This window comes from Chlorocebus sabaeus, chromosome 18, assembly GCF_047675955.1.
Source record: "Chlorocebus sabaeus isolate Y175 chromosome 18, mChlSab1.0.hap1, whole genome shotgun sequence".
NCBI classification, from domain to species: domain Eukaryota; kingdom Metazoa; phylum Chordata; class Mammalia; order Primates; family Cercopithecidae; genus Chlorocebus; species Chlorocebus sabaeus.
In genome coordinates this window covers 34,670,541-34,683,653 of record NC_132921.1, presented here as the reverse complement: position 1 = coordinate 34,683,653, position 13,113 = coordinate 34,670,541, and the positions used below count along the sequence as shown (strand labels likewise).

Below are 13,113 nucleotides of genomic sequence, written 5' to 3'. Positions count from 1 at the left end.
ATGTGAAATTTAAATTTCTTCTTTCTACTTTGTTTTTTCAAAATTCCCTGCAATGAACAGGCATCACTTTTACTATGAGAAAAGAGTTATTAAGAAATAAATAAAGGCAAACACCCAAGCAGAAATTAAAAACTTAACTTGGCATTCATTCAACAAACATGTACTAAAATCTTCCATTGCCAGGCAGTGAGGGTGGTAATAGACATGGCTTAGGGCCTCCTCTCAGAACCATAATTTAGACAGACGTGAAGTTGAGTGTTAATTATTCCCACTGTTGATGCAATAGGACAAGCAACCAATGAGAGGTCAAAATACATGAATTTGAGTCTCAGTTCTACCAGTGAAACTTTTTCAGCACCTTGGCAGGTGAGCTCCTCTATTCATCAGTTCCTTCATCTGTAAAATAAGTATAAGACTTCTCCTGCCTACCTCACTCTGATGTAGTCAGCTGCAAAGGAGACTCAGCTGAACATGCTCTGAAGATGTATAAATATCACGATCATGTTATCACTCATGCCAAGAACAAAAGGGGGCCAGGCACAGTGGCTCACGCTTGTAATCCCAGAACTTTGGGAGGCAAAGGCGGGCAGATTACCTGAGGTCAGGAGTTCAAGACCAGCCTGGGCAACATGACGAAACCCCATCTCTACTAAAAATACAGAAATTAGCCAGGCATAGTGGTACATGCCTGTAGTCCCAGGTACTCAGGAGGCTGAGACATGAGAATCACTTGAACCTGGGAGGCAGAGGTTGCAATGAGCCAAGATTGCACCACTGCACTCTAGCCTGGGCAACAAAGAGAGACTCTGTCTCAGGAAAAAAAAAAAAAAAAAAAGGGAAGAACAAAAGGGGACTAGGCGCAGTGGCTCATGCCTGTAATCCCAGCACTTTGGGAGGCCAAGGCAGGAGGACTGCTGAGTTCAAGACCAGCTTGGGCAATATAGATCTTGTCTCTACAAAAATAAAAATTAGCCTAACGGTAGTGCATGCCTGTAATCCCAGCTACTTGGGAGGCCGAGATGGAAGGATCACTTGGGCCCAGGAGGTCAAGGCTTCAGTGAGTCATGATCATGCCACTGTACTCCAGCCTGAGTAACAGAGTGAGACCCTGTTGAGAAAGAGAGGGAAAGGAAGGGACAGAGGGAGGGGCACATAACATGCACTCAAGTTCTGTTAAGAAACATCATCTGGTTGGGCGTAGTGGCTCATACCTGTAATCCCAGCACTTTGGGAGGCTGAGGCGGGTGGATCACTTGAGGACAGGAGTTCGAGACCAACCTGGCCAACACAGCAGAACCGTGTCTCTACTTAAAATACAAAAAGCTGGATATGGTGTTACACGCCTGTAATCCCAACTATTCGGGAGGCTGAGGCACAAGAATTGCTTGAACCCAGGAGGCAGAGGTTGCAGTGAGCCAAGATCTTACCATTGCACTCCAGCCTAGGAGACAGAATGAGACTCAGTCTCAAAAAAAAAAAAAAAAAAGAGAGAAGAAAAAAACATCAGAAACATCATCCCCAGTCTCCTTCTGTTTTACAGTTCTCTCACCCTCTCCTGAGCCTTGCTCTTGTCCAGCATGGATAAGACCGCCTTTATCTTATAAGACAGGACTAATGGATACAGGCAGAGGAAGTTCTTTTTATCATTGAATTCTGGTTGCATGATGGTAGATAATGTGGGCTGCATGATGTTGTTTCTTTGATACTTGCTGAGATTTCCTTAATGGTCTGTTCATGGTTAGTTTCTATAAAAATATGCCACAGAAGAAGGTGTAGTTTCCATTTGCAGGGTGCAGGGTAATATATAGATCCATTGGTTCATGCTTGTTACTTGTCTTGTTTGAACCTTTTATAGTCTTACTAGTTTGTATCTCCTTGACCTGTCTGTTTACAAAAGGTATGTTTAAAATCTCTTACAGTAATTGTGGATTTGTCTTTTGTGCCTTTCAATTCTTTCAACTTCTGTTTCCCTTATTTTGAAGCTATGTTGTTAGGCACATAAAGATTCATGATTATTATATGTTCTAGCACACTGCACCTTTTATCACTAAGCAATGATCCTGTTTATTTATACTTTCCTCCTTACATTCTACATTGTTAATTAGTATTGCAAGACCAGCTTTGTTTTGGTATCTGTATAGTATATTCTCTTCCAACCCTTGGCTTTCATCTTTTTCTTCTTTATTTTATTTAGTAATTTTTCTTGTAGAGATGAGGTCTCCCTATGTTGCTCAGGCTAGTCTTGAGCTCTTGGGCTCAAGCAATCTTCCTTCCTCATCCTCTCAAAGTGCTGGGATTACAGGCATGAGCCATCATGCCAAGCTAGCTTTCATCTTTTTCTGTCTATAATTAAATTATATATGTGATTCTTACAAATGGCATATACCTGGATCTTGTGCCCTAAAACATTTTTTTTCAACAAAAGTTTCAGTCTTTAATGGAGAGTTTTATCTGTTTTGGTTATGACATCAGCTTGGGGTTCCATTTTCTCATGGGCAATTTTTTTTATTTTTGTTTTTGTTTGTTTGTTGCTCCTGGTCCTTGGAAGATGGCGCTTCCTTGTGAATTCCCTGGGCTGATCACTAGGGTGTCTATGGTTCTCATTTTATACAAGAAAGTGCCCTTCATGACTCCTAGAATAATGCCATTGGCTTCCCAAACACAGGAAACCCATACATGAGCTCCCTTCCTCTTGAGGGGTTTAGAACCTCAGCCTACATTCATGTTTTCAGGTCTCCATACATGTGAGACCTTTGGCCTAAGCTCCCACTATGCTCAGACTTTTAGTCCCTCTTCTTTTCAGGCAACTGACAATATCCTTCTCTTGGTTTGAAGTCCAGCCTCAAAATACAATTTTATCAGGGTGTAATTGTTGTTATCCTAGTCATCTTTGTCAGAGAAGGGGTGTGTGTGTGTGTGTGTGTGTGTGTGTGTTAGTTCTTTGTCAGCTGGAATCATCATAGTAACTAGAAGTAAAACAACGTAATAAAGACAGAAAATATTTTGAAATTATAGAAATAATTGACAACTCAGAAAAATCATCTTTTAAGAATGAGAGTAAAAGAAAACATCATCAGTTCAATTGAAAGTGAGAGACAGGCCACTCATATGGATATTATTGAAAGTATTTCTAAAATATGGACAGATTACTACTTAATGATGAAATACTTAACTCACCAGGAAAATACAGTAATAATTCTAAATACATTCATAATAAAATAGCCTCAAAATATGTTAAGAAAAAGTTGATAAAAATACAAAGAGAAATGGGCTAACACAGTATTAGGGTGGAAAATTTAGAAACTCTTGTCAAACAGATACAATAAGCAAGGATATATGTTTTAAACTTTGAGCTCTGAATAATTCGTGTGTTTAATACCAGCCTTGCACCTCAAATTAGAGAACAGATAGAACAAGTTTTAAAACTGACCAGAAGAGGCCAGGCACGGTGATTCGTGCCTGTAATCCCAGTACTTTGGGAGTCTAAGGCAGGTGGATCACTTGAGCTCAGGAGCTTGAGAACAGCCTGGGCAACATGGCAAACCTCTCTCTCGACAAAAAATACAAAATTAGTTGGGCATGGTGGTGCACACCTGTAGTCCCAACTACTTAGGAGGCTGAGGTAGGAGATTCCTTGAGCCCGGAAGGCAGAGGTTGCAGGAAAAAAAAAAACAAAAAAAAAACTGACCAGAAGATACAGAGCAGTTTCAGATAACTTCAAAGTGTAAAACAGTCCATGTTCTCTGATCTTAGCGTAATTAAATTTGAAATCAGTATCAAATGGTAACTAAGAAAACAAAGAGAAACAAGTTATATTTGTAAAATTAAAAACACCAGAGACAAAAATCATAATAGATGTTTAAAAATACTTAGTACTGAATGATAATGAAAATAATTTCTATCAAACTTCATGCCAAAATATTTTTATATGCTTTATTAACTTTATGCCAATTTGTTAGAAAACTTAAATAAAATGGACAAATTCCTGGAAGAATATAATATGTAAAAGTGAACTCTAAGACAAATAGAAAATCTGAAGAGTCTTCCAATCATTAAATACATTGAATCAGTAATTTAAAAATCATTCCACAGTGAAAACAGGAGTCCCAAATGGTTTCACAGGAAAGTTCTATCAGACATGCAATGAGTAAACCATTTCATCTGATATATATAATCTTCCTAGAGCATAAGAAATGAAAGACTATTTGGTAACCCATTTTGTAAGGTGAATAAAGACTTCAGGCCAGTGAAGTCTCAAGAAGGAAAATTATGGCCAATCTCATGAATAAAGATGCAAAAATGGCTGATAAATAATTGATAAACTAAACACAAAAAATTTTTTTAAATATATATCATTATCAAGTTGAATTTTTCTAAGGAATTGGAAAAAAATGGCTTAACATTAGAAAATCTACCCGTGTAATTCACCACCATAATGAATTAAAAGAGACTAATCATATAGTCATCTCATAAGAGGGTAAGGGAGACACCTGATAAAACATATAACTGTTATTCCTGATTAAGCTCCTAGCAAACTAAGAACTGAATGGAACTTCCCTAACCTGATAAGGCCATCTACCACTGCAGCTACTATGAAACTTAACAGTGATGCACTGGAAGCATTCCCTTTAATATCAGGAATGGCACAAGGCTGTCCACCATCTCTGCTACTCTACTCTGTACTGGATATCCTTAGCCAGTACATTAAGGCAAAAAGAAATAAAGAATATAAAAATTGGAAAGGAAGAAATGAAACTGACATTCTTCGAATATGATATAATCTATATAGATCTAAAAGAATATATAGCAATGTGTTAGAATTTATAAGAATATAAAGATTGCTAGTTATAGTATTACAATGGACTAAATGTTTATGTCCCTTCACAATTCATCTGGTGAAATCCTGGGGCCCAAGGTAATTGTGTTAGAAGGTGGGGCCTTTGGGAAGTGATAGGTCATGGAGGCACAACCCTCATGAATGAGATGAATTCCCTTATAAAACTGATCAGAGGGCTGGGCACCGTGGCTCATGCCTGTAATCCCAGCACTTTGGGAGGCTGAGTTGGGTGGATCACTTAAGGTGAGGAGTTTGAGACCAGCCTGGCCAACATGGTGAAATCCCATCTTTACTGAAAGTACAAAAAAAAAAAAAAAAATTAGCTGGTCATGGTGGCAGACGCTTGTAATCCCAGCTACTCAGGAGGCTGAGGCAGGAGAATTGCTTGAACCTGGGAGGCGGAGGTTGCAGCGAGCCAAGATCATACCATTGCACTCCAGCCTAGGCAACAAGAGCCAAACTCCGTCTCTAAATAAATAAATAAATACGAATTAAAAAATAAAAGAGGCCAGAGGGGGTTTAGTGGCTCTTCCACTCTGAGGACAAAGTGAGAAGGAGCTGTCTCTAAACCAGAAAGCCCTCACCAGACACAGAATCTGCTGGTACCTTGATCTCAAACTTCCCAGCCTCCAGAAGTGTGAGAAATAAATTTTTGTTGTTTACAAACTACCTAGTTTATGGTACTTTGTTACAGCAGCCTGAATAAACTAAGACAAAGATCAATATAAAAACCAATTATATTGTTATACACCTGCAAAATCCCTAATAAAGTACTTTCAAAAATAGATATTTAGAACTAGAAAAATATACATTTACTGAAATCAAAAAGTAAAAATTGTTGACTGAACTTCAGTGACCAATCAGGGAAATGCAAGGCTATGCACAACGCAAAACAACTTCCCATCGCCAGACAGGATCAGGCATTGATTGGCTAAATGGGGCTGCTCACACACTCCTTCCAGTAGAGTAAATGAGCCTTTTAAATCTTTAGAGAGCAACTGGGCAATATCAAACTAAATAATAATAAGAATAATAATAGCATGTTTTCTAAGACTTAGCAAATTCACTTTCAGGCATGTTATTCACATCTAGTCTCTCACACTTATGCTCCAGAAGACAAGTTCAAGGACATTAATCTCAGAGTTGTAACAGCAAAAGAAGTAGACACAATCTAAATGCCCATCAGCAAGAGAATGGTTGGATGATCTGTGGAATATTATGCAGCAATGACAAATAATGAGGCAGATCTATATGTACTGACATGGAAAGGAATTAGGTTTAGCAAAGAAAACCAAACATCTACCAAAAATAAACACTATATGATTTTTTAATGCCACAAAACATAATTGTGTATTTACATATATTCATTCAATATATATTTATCATATATTGAATGAATATATGTATATGTATATTATATATACATATATGTAATATATGTACATATAAATATATATTTACATATTATGTTAATATGTATTGTATATATTTATATATTATATATACACATATGTATATATAATATATAATATATGTATATATAATATATATTCATATATGTACATATTATGTACATATAATATGTATACATAATAAATCTATATTGAATGAATATATGTAACTACACAATTATGTATTTATTATTTATTATGAATATATATGTAAATACACAATTACATATTTATTATTTATTATGTGCCGTGTATGCTTAAGTGCTGGGAATACAACAGGGGTCAAAAGATAAAAATAATTTTTACCCCCATGGATCTTACAATCTAGGGCACATACAACCACACATAGACATGGAACTTTGTATGGACCCAGGTACATGCCTGAGTCCTAGAAGGTGATGGTTCCATGGTGTAATGGTTAGCACTCTACACTCTGAAAAGTCCTAGAAGGGTGCATGTTAGTCATCATAGCAGTTACCATCCAAGACAGATACAATGTGGATTCTCACACAATGAAATACAATATAGCAGTGAAAATAAAAGAATTTGATATCTATGTAGCAATATGGATAGGTGCTTTCAGTGCTTTGGTCCCACTTAAATGGTCCCACTTAATCTCAGCCTCCTAAATACTGGGATTACAGGCGTGAGCCAGGGTGCCCAGCCCTCTGACCAGTTTTATAAGGGAATTCATGTCATTCATGAGGTGGGACCAAAATGGTAACCCATTTTGTAAGGTGAATAAAGACTTGAGGTCAGTGAAGTCTCAAGAAGGAAAATTACAGGCCAATGTCACTCATGAATAAAGATGCAAAAATGGCTGATAAATAATTGATAAACCAAACACAGAAATATTTTTAAAATATATATCATTATCAAGTTGAATTTTTCTAAGGAATTGGAAGAAAATGGCTTAACATTGGAAAATCTGCCCGTGTAATTCACCACTATAATGAATTAAAAGAGACTAATCACATAGTCATCTCATAAGAGGGTAAGGGAGACACCTGGTAAAATGTGTAACTGTTATTCCTGATTAATCTTGCTAAGGCTCAGTTTCCACACTTGTTAAAATGGAGATTACAATAGTTATGCTAGCACCTTCTTTATAGGGTTCTTGTGTACTTTCAAAGAGATAATTCATGCAGAGCATTTAGCACCTAGTGCATGTTCAATAAATGATAGCTACTAATATTTTTTACAAAGGGAAGGAAGGAGACTTAAACCACCCACAGGACCACAGATGGCTCCTGTTACTACAGGCCATGCCTGTAGGTTCTGGCTGGGGCTGTTAGCTCCAAGGTCCAAAAGCCAAAGTGCCCCACCCTCAGTCCAACCTCCTTCCCAGTCCCAGTCCCAGCCATACTAGGAGGGCTCCCTTTCAGGGCTGTCCAAGCTCCTGAGGGGTAGCAGGACTCTGTGAGGGGAGAGGGTGGGCAATGGTTTCTGTAAGGTGAAGAGGTTTGCAGCTTTCCAGCCAGGTAGCTGCAGTGCCAGGGGCAGACGTGCCCTGCTCTTTGATTCGCTTGCTGCAGGGCAGACCCTAATTATCCTGGGGAGCTGAGCAGAACTGCTCCCCTGTGGTGTTTTTGAGGGTCATTAAGAGTGTGGGGGTTGGGGACAGACTCTGCTCCCTTCCCTGGGCAGGCAACAGGATCTATTGTTGGAGCTGGACCATTAGTCAGCTCTGTGCCACAGGCGCCCGTCCCCTGGGCCTGCATCCTCTTCCCGGCAAAGCCTCGCCATCTCACTTTGGGGGAATTTGGCTGGCCAGACACCCTCCCACTATGCTTAGATGGCTGTAGCCAGGACACCCCAGGCAAAACCACCCCTCCTTCCACCTTCCTAGTCCAAGAGTGCCCTCCTCCTCTTCCACCTAGGTGCTATGTGCTCTGGAGACAGTGACTGAAAGTCAATTCCTGGCCCCAAGCCAATATATCAAGTAGTAATCTCTTAGTAGGATTTGTGGAAAGAACATTCTCTAGACCCTGTAAGATCAGAGGCTCCTCAAGTCATATTTAAAAGTTTGGAAAGTGAAAAGAGTTGGGTGCCTGGTATCATCACCCTAGCCCCCAACTCCACCTTAGGCACCACAGAACTTTCTGCTTTGGGGACATCATCCTTCAAATGCACTGTCATCTTGGTAAGAATGCACCGCCACTGTAAGCAGAGGGCTGGCTGCAGAGCATCTCACTTGTGAGCAGCTTCTCAGCAGCCTTTATCCATGAAGCAGCCAAATGTTTATGGCGATGGACTTCCCATCCCAGGCCTCTCATCTTGAGTTTGTGGTTCCAGGGAGGGTGGTGGTGAAGGGGGACGTTTGGGAACCACCTCTGGGGCTAGAAAAGGAATGACAGCCGGATCTTCCTCTACCTAGCTGGCCTGGATTCAATGAAGCAGCAACAAAAACTACTTCCATAAAGGTGTTTCCTCCCCTGGGGGATTAAGATCCAAGGGAAACTCCAAGGTGGTAAGGTGGCAGCAGCAAAGGAGCAAAGCAGCCAAGGAGAAACCTATCTGAGAGCCACGCTCTTGAAACCCACAGGGAGCCCAGGCCTGCGTAACCACCGGGACAGGCATCCCTGGATTCGGTTGTTACGAAAACCATCTTAGTGTTGATGTGGCACTGCCAATTTGGAAAGTGCTTTAAAATCATTCATATTCCTAGACCTGTAATTAATCAAAATATTGCACCAATTCGTAGCTACAGCCATTATGGTCACTGCAGTCATTTTCCAGTGCTCTTGACCAAGGAGTGCTGTCACCATGGTGGTGGTGGCAGGGGTTGTGTGGGAAGTGAACACAGCAGTTAGGGGGATTGGCCAAGCTTTCTGGAGTTCAGAGGCAGGGCTAACTCATACTATGTAGAACACCAGACCTCTGCTAGGAGACACTGCAATAGGGGACTCAGCCTCTTAAAAATTGCTAGCATTGGCTGGGCATGGTGGCTCACGCCTGTAATCCCAGCACTTTGGGAGGCAGAGGCAGGCAGATCACCTGAGGTCAGGAGTTCGAGGCCAGCCTGGCCAACATGGTGAAACCCCATCTCTACTATAAATACAAAAATTAGCTGGGCATGGTGGTGGGTGCCTGTAATCCCAGCTACTCAGGAGGCTGAGGCAGAAGAATCACTTGAATCCAGGAGGCGGAGGTTGCAGTAAGCTGAGATCACACCACTGCACTCCGGCCTCAGTGACAGAGGGAGACTCCATCTCAAAAAAAAAAAAAAAAAAAAAAAAAAGATTGCTACCATCTCTTAAGTACTTACCTCTTGGCACTGTACATACATTATCAGGAATGTCCATAATTTCTCATTAAAGCAAGTGCAATCATTCCATTCCATTCTATAGTGGGGACAACTGAGGAACCAAGAGGTTAAGCCACTTGCCCAAAGTCCTACCACTACTAAGGATAGAGTGAGGTTCGAGCTTAGGCCTGTGTGACTCCAGAGCTTTTCACTATGACTCATGGCCTCTCTGACCTCCAAGGTGCCCAGAACCACTAAAGCACTGGACCACTAACTCCCTGTTCCTGCGCCTATCCCTGGAGAGGCCAGAAGCAGCAGCTGGCAAGAGAGAAGGATGGGGCAAGCAGAGAGAAGAGATGCCATCTATGCCCCATGCTCATCTGCTGCAGGTAGCAAACCTGAGCAGGGACCTGGGGTGGAGAAGGAGGCAGAAACTGAAAGCTGGATGAAAGACTGAAGATCAAGCTTTAAACTGGGCTAGGCTTTCAATACCTAAAAACAAAGCCATTCCTCAATACCTGGGTGTGACAAGAAAAGCTAGATTTGATTCAGGAGCTGGAAAGGAGTCCATGAAGTGGTATGGAAAAGAGCAAGGTGAGAAAAAGAAAGCTCCATCATGCTCTCACCCATTGAGCCCAGTTCTCAGCATAAAGCATTGAAATCTACTACTATTACTGCTGTTGCTATTCACTGAGCCCTCACTCGGTGGCAAGCACTATGGTGACACCCTGACACCCCCATCCCTGCCATGGTCAGCTTTGCTTGTCTCTCACTCCCTTAGAAGATCAGCTCCTTGAGACAGGAATTGTGCCTCACTCAGCATTACAGCTTCTGCACTGGCACAATGTCCAGCCCACCGGAAATACTCAATAAACATTTGATAAACGAGTGCTCTAAACCACTGTCTTAGTCCGTGTGGGCTGCCATAACAAAAATACCATAGACTGGGTGGCTTCAAAAATAGAAATGTATTGCTCCCAGTTCTGAAGGCCGCGAAGCCCAGGATCAAGGTGCTGGCTGATTTCTGTTCCTGCTCATGTCCTCACTTGGCCTTCCTAACTGCAGGCACACAAAGAGGTGTCTCCAGTCCGTTCCTCTTTTTACAAGGACATTCATGAGGACCCTACTCTAATGACCTCATCTGACTCTATTCACCTCTCAAAGGCTCTACCCCCAAATATCATCACATTAGGAATTAGGGTTTCAACGTAGGAATTTTGAGGGGACACAAACATTCAAACATTCAGACCATGGCACCCACAAATCATCATCTGGCATTTAGTATTGTTTGCAGCATCTCCCACCCAATTCCCTTCTCTTTTTGACACAGTTTAAATCTGCGGGAGATACTAATAAACTTCAAAATGGCCCCCCAAATAGGCGAGATGTTAATTAGAAAAAAAGCAGTCCAAAGATTGAACAGACCAAGTATGAATCATAAAAGGAGAAGAGTGAAGAATTGGACCAAAAATGGGGGTAAGAGAATCCTCTCCCCTCATCCCTATGAGGCTCAGGATTAAAGTCTAGTAGTCTCAGTCACTTCAGTCCAGAACATTAGCACACCTTTCAACCTTTAAGAAAAAAAATTATAAATAAAGACATTATCTTGCTATATTGGCCAGGTTGGTCTCAAATTCCTGGCCTCAAGCAATCCTCCAGCCTCAGCCTCTCAAAGTGCAGGTATTACCAGCATGAGTCACCATGCCCAGCCTTTCAATCTTTTGTTTAAACTTCACCTAGAACAATGAAATGAAACAAGCTGGAGATCAGGCCCGCTGTGGCCATGTTTCCTGGATAAGGTGCTGCAGCTTGGGCCTGGGCCTGCTATGGCCACCATGGGAGTCATCAGCACGAACGCAGTGTTTACCTCCCTGGGGAAGGGCAAGCAAGCTGCTGGCGTGGTTCAGTATGCACCTTCCCCTGGGAGCCTGGAGAGCACACTAGCAGAGGCTTGAAGAGGGGACTAGGCAATCAGCAGGTGTGTGTGCACATGCCAGCCTGGAATTTGAAATTAATCACCTGCAGAAGGCACAATGGGCAGATGGGAGGGAGTTGTGGGAAAGGCGTCGAACCAGCAGCCGAAGCAGCTGCTAAATTTAGCCTGGTCCCCAAAGCAAGGCTTAATTAAATTAATCCTGCACACCCCCACCCCCACTCCCAGGCCCTGTTCCTAGGTGAGTTTTGTTCTGTTTCTAGCTTGGCTCCCATTATAACACAAGCCTCCAAATGTTGATCCCCTTGACAGGTGCCCCAGGCCAGCTCCTCTGGTGCCAGTGCTGGGAAGGAAGTGCAATTCCCAGCTGTCCCTGCTGTTCCTGCAATGCTGGGTGCAGCCCAGAGTGAGACCATTTGTGAGGATTTGCCAGGCTCTCTAGCAGCTGAGATGGACCTGGCACTCAGCTGCCTTCCACTCACACGGTAAGGTCCCCACATCAGGGCATGCCTGCTGTTGACCTGTCCCCCACCCCTCGCTTCCTGGTCACTGTTTGTCCCCACGCAGAGGGCTTCACCCCTCCCCCAGCACCAGCAGGACAGTTATTCCAGCTGGTCTCACGCAGCCCCAAGGCTGAGAGAGAGAAGGCTGTCTTGGCTCCACGAGTCAGCTAAGTGAGTTATTATTTCCCAAAATTTCAATCTGTACTTTCCCTGCATCTGCTGCCCTGCCACTCGGCCTCCTCTTTTTCATTTATACAACTTCAGCAACTGAATAGGAATTAGGAACCATGAGCCCTGATTTCTGCCTACTGCAAGCTGGCTACAGTACACTGGAGAGAGTATTTCCCTGCTTGGGGCATCCTGCTTCTGCTTGAAAAATAGGAGATGAGAGGGCACACACCAGGCCTGGGCATGAAAGTCAGTGCCACTCAGGAAGCTCTCTGACTACACTTGCCTGTCTCTTTCTCCTCCACAGGGGAGAAGCCCAGGCCTCAATTTCTGTACACATCACCATCGCCTGCAAGTAACATCTTATTAAACAGCCATGCCCCAGAGTCTTCAGTAAGTCCACGGTGGGCCTGGGAATATGCATTCTGACGAGTCCCCAGGTAATGCTGCTGTGGCCCAGGGGCCACATTTCAGAACTGAGGCTCCAGGTATCTCTAACACCGTTCCCTGTGGCTTACACAGATGATGTTTCTAGCTTATTCAGCATGATTTTGTGGAGGTGGAGGTAGCGGTCTCTGGTGGCCTCTTCGTCAGGTGCACCTTCCAGAATGTTTCCTCTGGGTCATGTGAGGAAGGTGGGATCCAATGGTGTTGGGCGCTAGAAGCCCCTCCCTTCCCTGGCAGCCCCAGAGCGAATGGCCTTCCAGGACCCAAGCCCAAGAGGACTCAGGCTAAGATTTTTTTTAGCTGAGGAAGTCAGGCACAATCGAACCACCCGCTGCCACACACAAGCAGCTCTCGGTGGTCAAATTCAACTCAACAAAACTTTACAAAGCTCATTCTACCAGCCTGGCTCACTTTGGAGCGGAAATGGTTTCAGAGGCCTAGAGCAGCTAGAAATTCACAAGGAGCTGAAACTCTAGGTGGCAGGCCTGAGCCAACACAGCTGAAAGAGCCCCTCGCTTCAGTATTGG

The 13,113-nt window shown here is 42.8% G+C and overlaps 1 protein-coding gene across 10 annotated transcripts in view; it reads right to left on the bottom strand.

Annotated features, from left to right (window-relative positions):
* Positions 1-13,113, bottom strand: part of ZBTB7C (zinc finger and BTB domain containing 7C) — a 381,563-nt gene that overhangs the window by 252,273 nt on the left and 116,177 nt on the right. Inside the window, exon 3 of one of the 10 annotated variants that reach the window (XM_073006328.1) lies at positions 1,212-1,465. The exons of the other annotated variants lie outside the window; for them this stretch is intronic. The gene's annotated coding sequence lies outside the window, so the exon portion shown is untranslated. The remainder of the gene's footprint in view (positions 1-1,211; positions 1,466-13,113) is intronic. 10 annotated transcript variants of the gene reach the window in all.